General features: G+C 46.7%; 1 long non-coding RNA gene across 1 annotated transcript; it reads right to left on the bottom strand.

Moving 5' to 3' along the window:
• Nucleotides 1-2,504: 2,504 nt before the first annotated feature.
• Nucleotides 2,505-4,761, bottom strand: LOC135053818 (uncharacterized). The gene is made up of 3 exons (XR_010243167.1): nucleotides 4,500-4,761; nucleotides 3,875-4,015; nucleotides 2,505-2,865 (listed from the first exon to the last, which is right to left on the bottom strand). It is a non-coding gene; the product is annotated as an uncharacterized LOC135053818 (long non-coding RNA).
• Between the last annotated feature and the right edge of the window lie 15,754 nt (nucleotides 4,762-20,515).

Here is a 20,515-nt window from a genome sequence, read left to right on the forward strand (position 1 = left end):
GGTATCTTTTGTCATCTTTTTCCTTTTGCAAAACTTGCATAATAAACTTTCTGTACTGACTGAAGTTCAGGCATAAATATTACAATGTTGATTTGTCCTGGATCAATATAGACAATCTGGTGTACTTTGTTAATCAAGTATACACTTTATTTCCGTAATCCTAGAAGAAGGCTTATAAGTTCACAAACATAGAAATAGTCCAGAAGATTGCTAATAAAGGAGATCTGGAAAACATATTGGGGGTCATTCCGACCCATTCGCACGCAGCGGTTCATTGTTGCCCAGCGACAGTCGTCGCCGGGCAACGACCAGAAGAGAGAAGAAAGTGATTGCTAGCACAATCACAAGAAGATTGACAGCGGGGAGGCGTTCCGGGGTGTATACTCCCCGTTTTCCGGCCATGGAGATCCGAATGCAGTCTTTTGGAGGGCGGTTTTCTGACGTCAATTCCGGGACCTTCATTGCTGGATCCATCGCACAGGGTAAGTAACTGCAGGGCTAGTCTTCTTCTGCACAAAACTTTTTTATCATAGCAGGGCTGCACAAGCGATCACAGCCGTGCTATGCTAAAATACACTCCCCCATAGGCGGCATCTAGTTGATTGCACGAGCAGCAAAAAGTTGCTTCATGTGATCAACTCGAAATGACCCCCGTTGTACAGGTAAAAATGTTTAATACTTACCCAGAAAAATCAGTGACAAAGTAATATGCTTTGTTATGCATGTCATATTACTGCAGTCTTTAATAACTGAAGCTTTTGAAACTGCTTTGAGTGGGAAAATTATTACACAACTAAGTAAACATTATACATAGTCTGTTTTTACCAAGAAGTTTTTAAATTTTTATAAACCCTGGCCTTACTAGCTTTGAGTATTATATCATTCTATTTGGAGAACGTATAGACCTTCAATGGATTATGAGGCATACTTCTTTGAAAATGTGCTCTTGTAAACTAAGCACATCAAATTCAAGTACAAGCAGGTTGTTTCCAAATCAGTCCTTCTGCCTCAACGTAAAATGTTTTTCATGACTTAACGTAACAAAATCCCTTTAATGACAATGCAGAATTTTGATAAATAAAAAATGGATACTTTGAGTCAAGGCCCTATAATGCGTAAAAATATAACCAAAAGTCTAACTGTTGCTTTCTGTTGGAAAGGATCTGTGGGGCTAATTCAGACCTGATCGAAGCCGTGCGGATCAGCCACCCTGACATGCGGGGGGACGCCCAGCACACGGCTAGTCCGCCCCACATGTCTGTCCCTCCCTCCAACGCACATGTACAAAAGCATCGCACCTTAGGAGTAGCTCCCTGCCAGCGCAGCTCCTGCGTGCTGGCCGGGAGCTACCCGTCGCTCTCTGGGTCGCAGCGGCTGTGTGTGACGTCACGCAGCCACCGCAGTCTGCCACGCACATGGTCCGGGCATGCCTGCGTTGCCCGCACCGCACCCCAAAAACAGCAGCGCAATGCCACTGGCCCGCCCTCTCCCGCCCAGCGAACGCCTCTGTCTGTCAATCAGGCAGAGGCGATCGCTGGGCTGAGATGCTGATAGCACAGCAGCGATCAGGTCTGAATTAGCCCCTGTGACTGTATCTTGGAGTTGTTGATAACCTGTGGGGAAAAAAAAAGAAAGCAATATTATTGTAATGTACAAAGTTTGTGCCTAGGACGGCATCCCTTACCCCTGCTTCCCTCTAACTGAAACCCCTTTTATGTTTGCTTGAACCCACCCGGTGTAGGAGGCGATTAAGAGTTAACAAAGTGACACAGTCTTTGCAAACGATATTTGTTACTGGCACCTTAAATCCGGAATATGAATTTGTCTATTTTCAAGTTTTTATGATCTCTGCCTAAAATGTTTTTCATCCTTCACAAAGGTTCTGTTGAGTTCAGTTGTATTGGATCAATTTCTTTTTACAGTATCCGCCAACAAAATTTTACAAAACAGGGGGAAGGCCTTAAAATTGTATTTTATAATCTAAAAATGTCAAGTCCTTGACCCTTAGAACAGAAAAAAACTACCATGTTGTTTTGACCGCAAAGAGGTTTTTTTTTTTAAATATATTTTGTTGCTTTGGAATATTTAAATAATTTACCTTAATATTTTTCTGTTAAAAATTGATGTAGCTTTTTGAAGAATCTTTTTGGTCGGGTTTCTGAGCATAACTCCTCATTTTCCACTTCCTCGGCTGGTTCTGGTCCAGGCGCATTACTTACTCCAAGTGGTTGCTCCATGGTTGGCTTAATGACATTTTCAAAAGCAACAGTAGCAGCACAAACAGGAGTTGCATTTGGAATTGTGACAAATTGGTTTGGTGTGCTTTTGCCTCTGTTTTGGATGAGCTGGTGCTTCTGTCTTTTTTATGGGTTTTTTTTTTTCACTTTTCTGCATTAAGGAAAGCGTACTGCTTATCTCTTGAAATACTAATTTAATTTCAGAAAAATTGTCCAGTATCTTTTTCTGGATTTCATTACTTTCTGTTCCATATTTGTGAATTGTGAATTGAACTCAATTCTCGTTCCAAAACTTGGACATCTTCATGCATATAATTGTGACTGTTATCCAATGCTGTTGTAATTATATTCATTAGATCTGCAGAAGACAGCACAGGTTCCTCAGTTGTTTTTCTTGCCCTTGGACCAGAAATTTCGGGCATAGGACTGGATGCCACAGCAGGAGATTGCGTACATTCATCATCTGAAATTATCTTATCTTTCTCCAAATCAGGTGCCAAAATTTTGGGTGTTCCATAGACTTCAAACAGGTTAGGAGAGGTCTGTTTTCCAGGGACTGATGCGTTGGAGTCTTCTGAATCATCTCGTATTGTATATATGAGTGGTTTAGTAGTTGGAGGAATAACGTCTGTAAAGATAATGAAGAATCAAATAATCTACTTATATCCTACACCTCATTGCCTCATCTGCCCTTCATAATAGTTATGCAGAAAATCCAATCCGGAGCAGCGAATTTCAAAGACTAGAATGATGGCTTAAACCTTCACATAGTTATTTAAAGTATGCCCGAATGCTGTGGATGAAAATTGCCATTGTTCAAATTTGTAAAATAATACAACCTAGGTGAGGCCCACAGTCCACTCCGCTGTGCCACCTCAGTCTTGGATTGTCGACCTTGTAATAGACATATTTGCCTATCACCACGATGCTATTCGCATATGTTCCTAAATATGTGAATAGCATTGCAAAGGACAGCTCTACTGATAAGAGATGTCCTTTGCACATACCTGCAACTATCTTACTTCTGGCTTTCGGCTACCGTATTCATTATGCATAGGTGCAGAATGATGGGAACGGCCTTGGTAAAAACTTGCTAACCCCTCCGGAGCGCCGACGGTGCGGCTGGGGTCAAATACGTATGGAAAATGCTCTTAACGCGGATTTTCCACATTTTCAAAAGTTGTTCGCCACACTATACATTCTAACATATGAGATTAGCATCACTGCGGTGGACGACGAGGGCTGGCAATTTTTTTAAATACATCCCATCGACTTGTTTCTACAACTATGCTTACGCTGGGCAGGAATTTAGGCATAAATTGCACAATGGGAAATTGTACTTCCGGAGGGGTGGAAGCGTGCACATTGGATGCAGCTTCTCTCGGCCAGGCTTGGAAAGACACCTTAGTCTAAAACCTTAAAAATCACGTTGAAGTTGAAAGTGTAAAAGGAGAAGTGTCTCTTTTAATTGCATAACACATATCCATGCCCATGCATGAACACTTGAAATATGTTTCTCCTTGGCCCTCTCTTGCAGTAGTAACCCAATGCCTGCAGACACAGTTTTTACTTAAGGGTCTCTCATTTGTCGAAACTTTCTAAGTAAATCTACTTAAAATAATAATCTTTAACCTTACCTTTTTCAAATAAACATGGCGTATCGGTGCAAAAGCCATTATCATCATCCAAATTAGAGGATCCCTGGTGGATGTTTTTTCTGAATTGAGCAGGAATGAATTTTCTTTTTGGGTTCCTCAGGTTTGCATGTGCACCTACAACTTTAACAAAAAGACCTGTATTAGTTTCAGTTGTATTAATATATGTATACACACACATATATATATATATATATTTTTTTTTTTTTTATTTATGGGTGAAGATCATTGATTAAGGATGCACAAAATTGCCAATCTCAAAGAAAGTAATTTGAGCATTTATCAAAGATCTCAAAAACTAATGTTGAATCCCTGTACATCCATTTTGCAAATTTATTATTCAAAAAGAGAAGGAATTGCTACTTAAAAAAGGCAAAATCCGTCTTGTGTTCTGCATAGGACGTACAGCGGCACATTCGGACTAATCAGTTCTATTCAAAAATTTTACATAAGCCAAAGGAGTCTACGGTGAATTGTGTGTCCACCGTAGCCGTACTGGAGAATATACCGCTGAACAACAAATATGCTGCCTTTGTGCACTCTCTAGAAGCTCACACGGCCAAATCAACTTTTTAAAGCCCTTAGCCATTACTAGTTTAGTTTATACCTGGAGACACTAAATCTGGTGACAGTTGCAGATTTTTTTTCCTTCCTCTTTTTTTTATCGATTTCCTTTGAACCTGTAGAATCTGGTGACACATGCAGATTCTTTCCTTCCTCTTTTTTTTATGGATTTCCATTGAAGCTGTAGACTCTAAATCTGGTGACACTTGCAGATCTTTTTCATTCCTCTTTTTTTATGGATTTCCTTTGAACCTGTAGAATCTGGTGACACATGCAGATTCTTTCCTTCCTCTTTTTTTTATGGATTTCCGATGAACCTGTAAGGATATTTCCAAGTTAGAAATAATATAGTAGGAAAAAAAAAAAAAAAAGACTGAGGTCAACTTACTACAACAGTTATATAACCTAGAACAGGCCTGGCCAACCTGTGGCTCTCCAGATGTTGTGAAACTACACATCCCAGCATGCCTTGCCACAGTTTCAGTGCGTGGTCCGGGTTTTGCGTTTTATTATTTTGCCAAGTACGTGGATTACAAGGAGAAGACGACAGATCTACACAGGATTTTGGTAAGTATAATTTTATTTTCAGGTACCCCATGGATTCTACGTGGAGAAGGGGACCGAGTCGGCGTGTCAACATAGGTAAGTATGTGTGTCGGCGTGCATGTATGTAATAAAGTTTTACTTTCACGGTTTGCATGTACTGTTTTTATTTGGGTATTTTTTTGCAGTAGAACTACAGGTACCAGCGGGCCCATTCCCCCCCCCGCATGCTGGTACTTGTGGTTCTCCAAGTACCAGCTTGCGGGGGAGGCTTGCTGGGACTTGTAGTTCTGCTGCAAAAAAACAATATTCTTTATTTTTGTCACTTGGCTATCAGCCTCCCATCCGCAGCCCTTGGATGGGGGGGACAGCCTCTGGCTTCACCCCGGCCAGGGGTGACTAGTTAGTGATTTAATGCCACGGCCGCAGGGACCGATATAAAAGTGTCCCCTGGCTGTGGCATTATCTCTCTGACTAGTGGAGCCCGGTGCTGGTGTTAAAAATACGGGGGACCCCTACGTTATTTGTCCCCTGTATTTTTGGCACCAGGACCGGATGCAGAGCCCGGTGCTGGTTGTGAAAATACGGGGGATCCCCTGTCATTTTCCCCCTGTATTTTTACAACCAGGACCGCTCAAAGAGCCCGAGGCTGGTTATGCATAGGAGGGGGGACCCCACGCATTTTTTTTCAGGATTTTTAACCCATTCCCACCCCTTCCCACTGAAAAACATGCTCTGATCTCTCCATATTATTTTAGTCAGTAAAAAATATATATATTCTTTTAAAAAATATATAAATAATACTTGTGGCTCCTAATAGACAAACCAAGTACATAATCCCTTCTAATATAAATAGATATGCTATTAGCAATAAAAAAACACAAAAAAACATGTTTTTAAAATTTTTTATTAGATCCCGCCAGCAAAATGAGGCGGACTGAAATTGACGAAATGACTGTCGAAAAGCACTGTTGTCGAATCGACATTCTTCAATTGAATATACTTTTGTCGAAAAGCCGCATTTTTACTATTGCAGACATGTCGAATTTGACTACTGTCGAATTGCAAAAAGTCGAATTTGAAACGGACGTTTTGTTGTCGAAAAGTACTGTATTGCATTGTCGAATCATTTTTTTGTGTCAAAAATACCCCGTTTTTCGATATTTGCTGCAATTCGACCGCAATTGCATATACCCCATAGTGTCAATTCCCTCTTTGATTCCCATTACAGCGGTTTGGGAAATTTTGGTACTAAGTTTTCTCTCCCATTCGGATATCTCAATGAGAATTGGTCCTCCACCACCGGTTTTCTGACTGTGTAGTTTCTGCATTGACATTTTCTTTTTCACAGTTATTTTACTGTCCGAATAACGTTTTATACATACAAGCGATGTACTGGGAATTTTGCCAATGCAAGAGTCCGTTTTAGCAATTCATTTCCACACACTCTCCTTTGCTCAAAGTTGCAATTTTGGCCACCAAGCCTGCCAAATAATATTTTGTAGTTTGCAAGAACACCGTCTATGAGTGCAACATTTTCAAGGTAGGTAAATCGAGGTGCTCTTTTTTCCAACACTGGCTTTTTAACGTTTGGGTCTCCAGTTCGTTCCAAAAATACGGGGGACAAAAAGCGTAGGGGTCCCCCGTATTTCTGAAACCAGCACCGGGCTCCACTAGCTGGGGAGATAATGCCACAGCCGGGGGACACTTTGATATCGGTCCCTGCGGCCGTGCCATTAAAACCCCAACTAGTCACCCCTGGCCGGGGTACCCTGGAGGAGTGGGGACCCCTTCAATCAAGGGGTCCCCCCCTCCAGCCACCCAAGGGCCAGGGGTGAAGCCCGAGGCTGTCCCCCCCATCCAAGGGCGGCGGATGGGGGGCTGATAGCCTTGTGAAAAATGGTGAATATTGTTTTTATTAGCAGTGCTACAAGTTCCAGCAAGCCTCCCCGCAAGCTGGTACTTGGAGAACCACAAGTACCAGCATGCGGTGGAAAACCGGGCCCGCTGGTACCTGTAGTACTACTACTAAAAAAATACCTCAATAAAAACAGGACACACACACCATGACAGTACAACTTTATTACATACATGCACACCAACATACACACATACTTACCTATGTTCCCACGAGGCTCGGTCCTCTTCTCCATGTAGAATCCTAGGGGTACCTGTGAAAAAAATTATACTCACATAATCCAGTGAAGAATCCGGCCTTTGAATAATCCACGTACTTGGCAAAAAAAAAAAAACGCAAACCCGACCACGCACTGAAAGGGGCCCCATGTTTACACATGGGACCCCTTTCCCCGACTGCCAGGACCCCCCCGACTCCTGTCAAAGAGGGTCCCTTCAGCCAATCAGGGAGCGCCACGTCGTGGCGCCCTCCTAATTGGCTGTGTGCTCCTGTAGTGTCTGTCAGGCAGCACACGGCAGTGATACAATGTAGCGCCTATGCGCTCCATTATAGCCAATGGTGGGAACTTTGCGGTCAGCGTTTGACCGAAAGTAACCTCACCACTGACCGCAAAGTTCCCACCATTGGCTACAATGGAGCGCATAGGCGTGTTAGGGTCTCCTGCTCTTTGCTGCCACGTCGTCATGGCAACCGGGAGACAAGTGCTAGCGGAGTAACCTGAGCGTAGCTGATACTCTGGTTCGGGTCTTTTGCTGTGCAGTGCTTACAGGCTCTGTGCACGGCAGGGGATCCGGTGCTGGTTTTTGTGCTCACAGTCTGTGAGGTCTGAGTGGGGCATGGACAGCACCTGCTATATAAACCCTCTTCTCAGGTTAGGCAGATGCTGCTGAATCTTTGTTGGTTAGTCAGTTCCTGAAAGCTAGCTAGTACTGTGTAAACTTTGTATTTGTTTGTTGCTTACTGCAAATAGGCCTTGGGATTTGGTATTACACTCTGCCAATCCAGACCTAGCAGTAAGACTGGAGTCAGTCATTTAACCTGCTGGGGTTCTTTTGCTACTCTGTGAACCTAGCAAGTTTGCGGCTGTATTCTCAGACTTGCCTGCCAAAATCCTTTCTCACTGTGCAAGGTGTTCAGGTGTCAGTTTAGTGGCAGTAAGCTGAACCAGTGCACTGCAAGTGAGGACTAGGATTGTGTAGACTCTCCTTGTGTCTATTATTCCATCTCTGACCAAGGAGTTTACTGCCACACCCGTTGGTAACCCTTTAGGGTTTTGCTGTTGCCCTTAGCAACAGCATTTCGGGTTCTCTACGTATTAAATCACAACATCTCGCTTCTTTCCATCTGAGCATTCCTAATACTAGGGAGACACCCAGTTTCTTAGCCTTTGGGCTTCTCTGTTCACTTTGTGTTTATTTTGTTACCCTATCACCTTCTGTGTATGTAATGTCATATTCCCCAGTCTGTCTGTGAGTTCATTTGTTTTGCATCCCTCTCCGTTCAGACACCAGTACATTCCTGCTGGCACTGGTGTGCATAACATATTCAGCAGCCCAATACTCCTGTTGAAATTTTGTGGGAATATGGAGCATACCCCTCAAAATACTTTGCAACAGGTGGTCGATCAGGTGCAGGTCCTGACTCGACAATTTAATGATTTGTCCATTAAAATGCACACCTCGCAGGCCGCTGGCGGAGCTCCTGCAGCAGCAGTGCCTTCAGGGGTTAAGGAGCCAAAAGTAAATCTCCCGGATCGTTTTTCTGGAGATCACTCGCAGTTCTTTTGTTTCAAGGAGAGCTGCAAGCTATATTTCCAGCTTAGGCCTCAGTCTTCTGGGTCGGAGATTCAGCGGGTGGGCATAGTGATTTCCTTGCTACAAGGAGACCCACAGGTCTGGGCATATGGGTTGCAGCCTGACTGTCCGTCGCTTAAAAGTGTTGATTCTTTTTTTACGGCACTGGGCATGTTGTATGATGACCCTGACAAGACGGCCTCAGCCGAGGCTCAGATTTCGATCCTTAAGCAAGGGCGAAGGCCAGTTGAGGTTTATTGTACGGAGTTTCGGAGGTTGGCCCATGATACCCAGTGGAATGACCCAGCCCTGAGACACCAGTACCGAAGAGGTCTTTCTAACCAGTTAAAAGACCAACTGGTACAATATCCCTTGCCTGATAGCTTGGATCAGCTCATGCAGTTATCCATTCGGGTGGATAGACGGCTGAGAGAGCGCAGGCTTGAAAGGGAGACCGAGGTTTCCTTCTTTCCCAAGGGAGCCTCAGACTCTGAGGAATTTTCCGAGGAGCCTATGCAGATTGGGGCTACCCGCCTCTCCTCGTGTGAGAAGACGCGGAGGAGACAGCAGGGGTTATGTTTGTACTGTGGGAATAAAGGTCATGTGGTAGTATCATGCCCAGAAAAGCCGGAAAACTTCAGGGCCTGAGGGTGATGGGAAATATCCTGTCAGGCCAGAAGTCAGAATTTCCCAAGAAGACTTTTATCATTCCGGTGACCTTGAAGATCCTCGGTCAAACTGTCAAGACTGAGGCCTTTGTGGACAGTGGGGCCGACGGGGTTTTTATGGACCGCCAATTCGCCCTGAAACACTCTGTTCCCTTAGTACCCTTGGCATCAGAAATTGAGATTTGTGGGTTAAACGGGGAACCATTATCCCAGGGTAAAATTACCTCTTGCACTAGCCAGATTTCTTTGTTTATTGGAGCCACACACTCTGAAAAATTGTCCTTTTATGTGACTGTCTGTACTTTTGCCCCATTGGTGTTGGGGTTACCCTGGTTAAGGGCCCACAATCCTCAATTTGACTGGGTCTCTGGGGAGATTCTTAGTTGGGGACTGATTGTTTCAGGAGTTGCTTGAGCCTTCCAGTCAGGCTTTCGCAGCTAAGTTTGCCAGGATTGCCAGGATGTTATGCAGATTTTGCGGACGTGTTCTCCAAAAGAGTTGCAGAGGTACTACCTCCCCATCGCCCCTATGACTGTGCCATTGATTTGTTGCCGAATGCTAAGCTTCCCAAGAGCAGGTTGTACTCCCTGTCACGTCCTGAGACTCAGGCTATGGCAGAGTACATTCAGGAGAACTTGGCTAAGGGATTTATCAGACCTTCACAGTCTCCAGTTGGGTCGGGGTTCTTCTTTGTGGGTAAAAAGGACGGTTCGTTGCGACCCTGCATCGACTTCAGGGAATTGAACCGTATCACGATTAAAAACTCATACCCACTGCCTCTCATTTCGGTCTTGTTTGACCAGCTTCGTACTGCCACCATTTTTTCTAAGATTGACCTACGCGGGGCGTACAATCTAATCCGAATAAGAGAGGGGGATGAATGGAAGACTGCCTTTAATACCCACTCAGGGCATTATGAATATTTGGTGATGCCTTTTGGGCTCTGTAATGCCCCGGCAGTCTTCCAGGACTTCATGAACGATGTGCTCAGGGAATATTTGGATAGATTCTTGGTTGTATACTTAGATGACATCCTAATCTTCTCCCATTCCCTGGAGGAACATCGGAAGCATGTACGCTTAGTCCTCCAGAAACTCAGAGACCACCGGCTTGGGGCGAAGCTGGAGAAGTGCGAATTTGAAGTTCAGCAAATCGCATTTCTAGGATATATTATCTCCCCAGAAGGTTTCCAAATGGAGGGTTCCAAGGTACAGGCAGTCCTGGATTGGGTGCAGCCCACTAGTTTGAAGGCGCTTCAGCGTTTTCTGGGCTTTGCGAATTTTTATAGACGATTTATCGCTGGATTTTCGTCTATAGTGGCGCCCTTGGTGGCACTCACTAAGAAAGGGGCGGATGTTGCTCACTGGTCTTGTGAGGCCAAAGCGGATTTTGCCCGTCTCAAAAGGGCATTTGTCTCGGCCAAGGTGCTGCGACACCCAGATCCAGAGCGTCCTTTTGTGGTGGCGGTGGATGCCTCTGAGATGGGTATTGGGGCAGTGCTCTCTCAGATGGGGGTGTCTGATAATCGCCTTCATCCCTGTGCTTACTTTTCCCGTAAATTTTCGCCTGCCGAGATGAATTATGACGTGGGTAACCGGGAATTGTTGGCTATTAAGGATGCACTCGAGGAGTGGAGACACTGGCTTGAGGGGGCTAAGTTTGTGGTCTCAATTCTCACCGACCATAAGAATTTGGCATATTTAGAGTCAGCGAAGCGCCTCAATGCCAGGCAGGCACGATGGGCTTTGTTTTTTGCTCGCTTTAATTTTTTGATAACATATCGCCCTGGGTCAAAAAACATCAAGGCTGATGCGCTCTCGCGGAGTTTTGCTCCAATCCAGGAGACCACCGAGGAGCCATTGCCCATTGTGTCCCCATCATGTATTAAAGTGGGCATTACCCAGGACCTCTTGTCATTAGTCCTTAGAGCACAGGAGCAGGCTCCTCCAGACCTTCCGGTAGGTCTTTTGTTTGTGCCTCCTAGGTTAAGACAGTGAGTGTTCCTGGAATTCCATGCCAAGAAGTCGGCAGGTCACCCGGGTATTGCCAGAACTCGGGAGTTGCTATCTAGGGCGGTGTGGTGGCCCTCGGTGGCTAGGGATGTGGATCAGTGGGTTTGGACATGTGACATCTGTGCCCGAAATAAGACTCCTAGAGGGGTTCCTGTTGGCCCATTACATCCACTCTCTATTCCATCTAAGCCATGGACCCACATTTCAATGGATTTTGTGGTGGACTTGCCCAAATCCTCGGGGATGACAGCCATCTGGGTTGTCGTTGACAGGTTTTCGAAGATGGCGCACTTCGTTCCATTGGTTGGGCTGCCATCGGCCAGACGCCTGTCTGAATTATTTATGCTGCATGTTGTGCGCCTCCACGGGTTGCCACTTGATGTAGTCTCTGACCGCGGATCCCAGTTTGTGGCCAAATTCTGGTGGGCATTTTGTTCCGATCTCCAGATTTCTGTCAGCTTGTCGTCAGGCTACCATCCGCAGTCTAATGGGCAGACTGAAAGGGTGAACCAGTCCTTGGAGCAGTTCCTCAGGTGTTATGTCTCCAAGTGTCAGACTGACTGGGTTGCTCATCTGTCCATGGCGGAGTTTGCCTATAACAACGCGGCTCACTCTGCTACAGGGATCTTTCCCTTCCTTTGTGTGTATGGGCATCATCCTAAGGCCAATTCTTTTGACCCCCAGGACTCCACGCCTGGTGGTTCCTCTGTGGTTTCGGTCCTTAGAGGTATTTGGAGGAAAGTGAAGAAAGCCCTTGTGTCTGTGTCATTAGTGACCAAAAGGGTTTTTGATAAGCGGAAAAGACCCTGCAGCTTCAAATTAGGAGACTTCGTCTGGTTGTCTACCAAGAATTTGAAGTTGAGACAGCCATCTCATAAGTTAGGCCCCCGGTTCATCGGTCCTTATAAGATCACTAGGGTTATCAATCCGGTGGCATTTCAGTTAGATCTACCCCGTTCTTTGGGTATCAATAAAACATTTAATTGTTCCCTTTTAAAACGGGCGATTAGTAATCCTTCTTCCAGTGGAAGACCTTCCCCTCTTCTGATACGTGGCCAGAGGGAGTTTGTTGTTGAAAGGATTCTTGACTCCAAGATGGTTCGGGGTCGGCTGTCATTTTTGGTGCACTGGTATGGCCCGGAGGAGCGGTCGTGGGTGCACAGTTGTGATCTTCATGCCCCCAGACTGTTACGCTCTTTCTTCTCGCAGTTCCCCGATAAACCCGGTGGTAGGGGTTCTTTGACCCCTCGTCAGAGGGGGGGTACTGTTAGAGTCTCCTGCTCTGTGCTGCCACGTCGTCATGGCAACCGGGAGACAAGTGCTAGCGGAGTAACCTGAGCGTAGCTGATACTCCGGTTCGGGTCTTTTGCTGTGCAGTGGTTACAGGCTCTGTGCACGGCAGGGGATCCGGTGCTGGTTTTTGTGCTCACAGTCTGTGAGGTCTGAGTGGGGCGTGGACAGCACCTGCTATATAAACCCTCTTCTCAGGTTAGGCAGATGCTGCTGAATCTTTGTTGGTTAGTCAGTTCCTGAAAGCTAGCTAGTACTGTGTAAACTTTGTATTTGTTTGTTGCTTACTGCAAATAGGCCTTGGGATTTGGTATTACACTCTGCCAATCCAGACCTAGCAGTAAGACTGGAGTCAGTCGTTTAACCTGCTGGGGTTCTTTTGCTACTCTGTGAACCTAGCAAGTTTGCGGCTGTATTCTCAGACTTGCCTGCCAAAATCCTTTCTCACTGTGCAAGGTGTTCAGGTGTCAGTTTAGTGGCAGTAAGCTGAACCAGTGCACTGCAAGTGAGGACTAGGATTGTGTAGACTCTCCTTGTGTCTATTATTCCATCTCTGACCAAGGAGTTTACTGCCACACCCGTTGGTAACCCTTTAGGGTTTTGCTGTTGCCCTTAGCAACAGCATTTCGGGTTCTCTACGTATTAAATCACAACATCTCGCTTCTTTCCATCTGAGCATTCCTAATACTAGGGAGACACCCAGTTTCTTAGCCTTTGGGCTTCTCTGTTCACTTTGTGTTTATTTTGTTACCCTATCACCTTCTGTGTATGTAATGTCATATTCCCCAGTCTGTCTGTGAGTTCATTTGTTTTGCATCCCTCTCCGTTCAGCAACCAGTACATTCCTGCTGGCACTGGTGTGCATAACAAGGCGCTACATTGTATCACTGCCGTGTGCTGCCTGACAGACACTACAGGAGCACACAGCCAATCAGGAGGGCGCCACAACGTGGCGCTCCCTGATTGGCTGAAGGGACCCTCTTTGACAGGAGTCAGGGGGGGTCCTGGCAGTCGGAGAAAGGGGTCCCATGCGCAAACATGGGGCCCCTTTCAGTGCGTGGTCGGGTTTGTGTTTTTTTTTTTTGCCAAGTACGTGGATTATTCAAAGGCCGGATTCTTCACTGGATTATGTGAGTATAATTTTTTTCACAGGTACCCCTAGGATTCTACATGGAGAAGAGTACCGAGCCTCGTTGGAACATAGGTAAGTATGTGTGTATGTTGGTGTGCATGTATGTAATAAAGTTGTACTGTCACGGTGTGTGTGTCCTGTTTTTATTGGGGTATTTCTTTAGTAGTAGTACTACAGGTACCAGCGGGCCCGGTTTTCCACCGCATGCTGGTACTTGTGGTTCTCCAAGTACCCGCTTGCGGGGGAGGCTTGCTGGGGCTTGTAGTACTGCTACTAAAAACAATATTCACCATTTTTCACAAGGCTATCAGCCCCCCATCCGCCGCCCTTGGATGGGGGGGACAGCCTCGGGCTTCACCCCTGGCCCTTGGGTGGCTGGAGGGGGGAGACCCCTTGATTGAAGGGGTCCTCACTCCTCCAGGGTACCCCGGCCAGGGGTGACTAGTTGGGGTTTTAATGGCACGGCCGCAGGGACCGATATCAAAGTGTCCCCCGGCTGTGGCATTATCTCCCCAGCTAGTGGAGCCCGGTGCTGGTTTCAGAAATACGGGGGACCCCTACGCTTTTTGTCCCCCGTATTTTTGGAACCAGGACCAGGCGCAGAGCCCGGTGCTGGTTGATTAAATATGGGTGGACCCCTATCATTTTTCCCCCCATATTTTTTCAACCAGGACCGGCTCAAAGAGCCCGAGGCTGGTTATGCTTAGGAGGGGGGACCCCACGCAATTTTTTTTCTGATTTTACGCTAAACAGACCCTTTCCCATAGATAACCATGCACAGATCTCACTGATCCGTGCATGGTTATCCAAACTCGACTGGTAAAAGCAGGTCTATTTTTTTGTTGCTTTTTTTAACGAATCGAAAAAAAAACAGACCCGCACTTGAGCACTCAGAAACTAACACCCAAATACGAATGAATAGTGAATGCCCGTATTCTATGAATTAACAGCCGCATTTGACCGATGGTCTATTCATTCGTATTTCGGGACGTTGTCATTCAAACCATTACGAATAGACCAGACACTGCCGAGATTGGTGCTTAGTGAATTCCCGGATTGGGACTTAGAAAAAAAAACACAAATCGGCCAAACGCGGATTTTTAGTAAATACTGGCCCAGGTGTTCTATAAGAGTAGTGCTCTGCCTCGGTAGTTGATTCCGACAGATCGTTTTCCATAATGGTATTATTGATCCATAATACAAATAAAAGCAGATCCCCCCCCCAAAAAAAAAAAAGAATACAGTCAGTTTAAAAGATAATTTTATAGGCCATTTTGTATAACTACAGGTTGAGTATCCCATATCCAAATATTCCGAAATACGGAATATTCCGAAATACAGACTTTTTTGAGTGAGAGTGAGATAGTGAAACCTTTGTTTTCTGATGCCTCAATGGCCCTCATTCCGAGTTGTTCGCTCGCAAGCTGCAATTAGCAGATTTACTCACGCTAAGCCGCCGCCTACTGGGAGTGAATCTTAGCTTCTTAAAATTGCTAACGACGTATTCGCAATATTGCGATTACACCTCTCTTAGCAGTTTCTGAGTAGCTCCAGACTTACTCGGCATCTGCGATCAGTTCAGTGCTTGTCGTTCCTGGTTTGACGTCACAAACACACCCAGCGTTCGCCCAGACACTCCCCCGTTTCTCCAGCCACGCGTTTTTCCCAGAAACGGTAGCGTTTTTCCGCACACACCCATAAAACGGCCAGTTTCCGCCCAGTAACACCCACTTCCTGTCAATCACACTACGATCACCAGAACGATGAAAAAGCCGTGAGTAAAATTCCTAACTGCATAGCAAATTTACTTGGCGCAGTCGCACTGCGGACATTGCGCATGCGCACTAAGCGGAAAATCGCTGCAATGCGAAAAAATTTACAGAGCGAACAACTCGGAATGACCACCAATGTACACAAACTTTGTTTAATACACAAAGTTATTAAAAATATTGTATTAAATGACCTTCAGCCTGTGTGTATAAGGTGTATATGAATCATAAATGAATTGTGTGAATGTACACACACTTTGTTTAATGTACAATGTTATAAAAAATATTGGCTAAAATTACCTTCAGGCTGTGTGTATAAAGGTGTATATGATACATAAATGTATTCTGTGCTTAGATTTAGGTCCCATCACCATGATATCTCATTATGGCATGCAATTATTCCAAAATACGGAAAAATCCGATATCCAAAATACCTCTGGTCCCAAGCATTTTGGATAAGGGATACTCAACCTGTACTGTTAAATGTGAAATTGATTAAATCCGTCGGCTGCAAATCACCACTTAAATACATCCCACCTCTTAACCCAATGATCTTAAACACAAGTGTAATTACATAAGCGTTTAGAATGCCTAATAACAGATCTCCCCATTTAGAGTTTCCATTGATGCTTGCCAGCTGCTGCAGGAAGGAGCAGTGGCGCACGCAGGGGGATTTCCGAGTACCTGGAAACCCTCCCCCCCCACATGATACATTTTTTTATTTTTGAGACGGAGACATCAGTGTCTCTGTCTCAGTGAAAGCTGTGATCGCGACCGCGTCCTGTAGTTGCTGCAGCAGCAGAGAGCTATGAATATCCGGGGGGAGCTGCTGACTGTGTATGCTTAGCCACAGCAGCTCACTCTGTCCTCACTCACAGTGCCATCCATCTGCTCCCGCCTCCCAGTCCCTGCCCCTGGTATGTATATAATATACAGTTTGTACTGTATATGAAGTTTTCTCTGACGTCCTAGTGGATGCTGGGTACTCCATAAGGACCATGGGGAATAGACGGGCTCCGCAGGAGACTGGGCACTCTTAAAAGAAAGATTAGGTACTATATCTGGTGTGCACTGGCTCCTCCCTCTATGCCCCTCCTCCAGACCTCAGTTAGAATCTGTGCCCGGCCAGAGCTGGATGCACCTAGTGGGCTCTCCTGAGCTCACTAGAAAAGAAAGTATTTGTTAGGTTTTTTATTTTCAGTGAGATCTGCTGGCAACAGACTCACTGCTACGAGGGACTGAGGGGAGAGAAGCAAACCTACCTGCTTGCAGCTAGCTTGTGCTTCTAAGGCTACTGGACACCATTAGCTCCAGAGGGATCGAACACAGGGCCCGACCTCGATCGTCCGTTCCCGGAGCCGCGCCGCCGTCCCCCTTGCAGAGCCAGAAGACGGAAGAACCAGGAGAAAATCAGCGGCTGAAGACTCCGGTCTACAATAAGGTAGCGCACAGCACTGCAGCTGTGCGCCATTGCTCCCACAGCACACCACACGCTCCGGTCACTGGTGGGTGCAGGGCGCTGGGGGGAGGGGCGCCCTGGGCTGCTATATGTATACCTTTTTGGCAAATGTGCACATAATACAGTTATAAACTGTATATGTGCCTAATCCCCCGCCATTAATATTATTAAAAAAGCGGGAGAAGCCCGCCGCGGAGGGGGCGGGGCTATCTCCCTCAGCACACCGGCGCCATTTTCTCTTCACAGCTCCGCTGGAAGGACGCTCCCCAGGCTCTCCCCTGCAGTATACACTACGAGAAGGGTAAAAAAGAGAGGGGGGGCACATAAATTTAGGCGCAAAAAGGTGATATAAGCAGCTACAGGGGGAAATTCACTTTGTGTTAGTGTAAATCCCTCTGTTATATAGCGCTCTGGTGTGTGCTGGCATACTCTCTGTCTCCCCAAAGGACTTTGTGGGGTCCTGTCCTCAGTCAGAGCATTCCCTGTGTGTGTGTGCGGTGTGTCGGTACGGCAGTGTCGACATGTTTGATGAAGACGCTTACGTGGAGGCGGAGCAGGAGCCGATAAGTGTGATGTCGCCCCCTGCGGGGCCGACACCAGAGTGGATGGATATGTGGAAGGTATTAACCGACAGTGTCAACTCCTTGCATAAAAGGTTCGATGACGTAACAGCTTTGGGACAGCCGGCATCTCAGCCCGCGCCTGCCCAGGCGTCTCAGAGGCCATCAGGGGATCAAAAACGCCCGCTACCTCAGATGGCAGACACAGATGTCGACACGGAGTCTGACTCCAGTGTAGACGAGGATGAGACAAATGTACAGTCCACAAGGGCCATCCGATGCATGATTACGGCAATGAAAAATGTGTTGCACATTTCTGACATTAACCCGGTTACCACTAAAAAGGGTATTATGTTTGGGGAGAAAAAGCAGCCAGTGACTTTTCCCCCATCTGATGAGTTAAATGAATTGTGTGAAGAAGCGTGGTGTTCCCCAGATAAGAAATTAGTGATTTCTAAGAGGTTACTAATGGCGTACCCTTTCCCGCCAACGGACAGGTTGCGTTGGGAAACATCCCCTAGGGTGGACAAGGCGCTCACACGCTTATCAAAAAAGGTGGCACTGCCGTCTCAGGATACGGCCGCCTTAAAGGAGCCTGCAGATAGAAAGCAGGAGGCTATCCTGAAGTCTGTGTATACACACTCAGGTACTATACTGAGACCTGCAATTGCTTCAGCATGGATGTGTAGTGCTGCAGCTGCTTGGTCTGATACCCTGTCAGATAACATTGATTCCCTTGACAGGGATACTATTTTGCTAACCATAGAGCATATTAAAGACGTAGTCTTATATATGAGGGATGCACAGAGGGACATTTGCCGGCTGGCATCTAGAATTAATGCAATGTCCATTTCTGCCAGGAGAGTATTATGGACTCGGCAGTGGACAGGTGATGCTGATTCTAAAAGGCACATGGAGGTTTTGCCTTATAAAGGTGAGGAATGGTTTGGGGACGGTCTCTCGGACCTCGTATCCACAGCAACAGCTGGGAAGTCGACTTTTTTACCTCAGATTCCCTCACAGCCTAAGAAAGCACCGTATTATCAAGTACAGTCCTTTCGGCCTCAGAAAGGCAAGCGGGTCAGAGGCGCGTCCTTTCTGCCCAGAGGCAGGGGTAGAGGGAAAAAGCTGCACCAGACAGCCAGTTCCCAGGAACAAAAATCCTCCCCTGCTTCCACTAAGTCCACCGCATGACGCTGGGGCTCCACAGGTGGAGCCAGGTGCGGTGGGGGCGCGTCTCCGGACCTTCAGCGACCAGTGGGTTCGCTCACAGGTGGATCTCTGGGTTCTACAAGTGGTATCTCAGGGATACAAGCTGGAGTTCGAGGCGTCTCCCCCTCGCCGTTACCTCAAATCAGCCTTGCCAGCTGCTCCCAAGGAAAGGGAGGTAGTACTGGCAGCAATTCACAAGCTGTACCTTCAGCAGGTGATAATCAAAGTTCCCCTCCTTCAACAGGGACGGGGTTACTATTCCACAATGTTTGTGGTACCGAAACCAGACGGTTCGGTGAGACCCATTCTAAATTTGAAATCCTTGAACACTTATATAAGGAAGTTCAAGTTCAAAATGGAATCGCTCAGGGCGGTTATTGCAAGCCTGGAAGAGGGGGATTTTATGGTGTCACTGGACATCAAGGATGCTTACCTACATGTCCCCATTTACCCACCTCACCAGGAGTACCTCAGGTTTGTGGTACAGGACTGTCATTACCAATTCCAGACGTTGCTGTTTGGTCTGTCCACGGAACCGAGGGTATTTACCAAGGTAATGGCCGAAATGATGATACTCCTTCGAAAGAAGGGAGTTATAATTATCCCGTACTTGGACGATCTCCTTCAGATGCATCGGTTGATCACCCTGTCCCCGAGGGCCAGGGTGTCTCTGCTGTGGTGGCTGCAGAGTGCTCATCTTCTCGAGGGCCGCAGATTCGGCATTCAGGACTGGGTCCTGGTGACCACGGATGCAAGCCTCCGAGGTTGGGGGGCAGTCACTCAGGGAAGAAACTTCCAAGGACAGTGGTCGAGTCAGGAGACTTCCCTACACATAAATATTCTGGAACTAAGGGCCATTTACAATGCCCTAAGTCAAGCAGAACCCCTGCTTCAAAACCAACCGGTGCTGATTCAGTCAGACAACATCACGGTGGTCGCCAATGTAAACCGACAGGGCGGCACAAGAAGCAGGGTGGCGATGGCAGAAGCCACAAGAATTCTCCGATGGGCGGAGAATCATGTGCTAGCACTGTCAGCGGTGTTCATTCCGGGAGTGGACAACTAGGAAGCAGACTTCCTCAGCAGGCACGACCTCCACCCGGGAGAGTGGGAACTTCATCCAGAAGTCTTCCAGCTGATTGTAAATCGTTGGGAAAGGCCACAGGTGGACATGATGGCGTCCCGCCTCAACAAAAAGCTAAAAAGATATTGCGCCAGGTCAAGGGAACCTCAGGCGATAGCTGTGGACGCTCTAGTGACACCGTGGGTGTACCAGTCGGTTTATGTGTTCCCTCCTCTTCCTCTCATACCAAAGTTACTGAGGATAATAAGAAAGAGAGGAGTAAGAACTATACTCATCGTTCCGGATTGGCCAAGAAGAACTTGGTACCCGGAACTACAAGAAATGATATCAGAGGACCCTTGGCCTCTGCCGCTCAGACAGGACCTGCTACAGCAGGGGCCCTGTCTGTTCCAAGACTTACCGCGGCTGCGTTTGACGGCATGGCGGTTGAACGCCGGATCCTAATGGAAAAGGGCATTCCAGTTGAAGTCATTCCTACGCTGATAAAAGCTAGGAAGGATGTGACAGCAAAACATCATCACCGCATATGGCGAAAATATGTTGCTTGGTGTGAGGCCAGGAAGGCCCCAACAGAGGAATTTCAGCTGGGTCGATTTCTGCACTTCCTACAGTCAGGAGT

The sequence above is a fragment of the Pseudophryne corroboree genome, chromosome 1 (genome assembly GCF_028390025.1).
Source record: "Pseudophryne corroboree isolate aPseCor3 chromosome 1, aPseCor3.hap2, whole genome shotgun sequence".
NCBI classification, from domain to species: Eukaryota; Metazoa; Chordata; class Amphibia; order Anura; family Myobatrachidae; genus Pseudophryne; species Pseudophryne corroboree.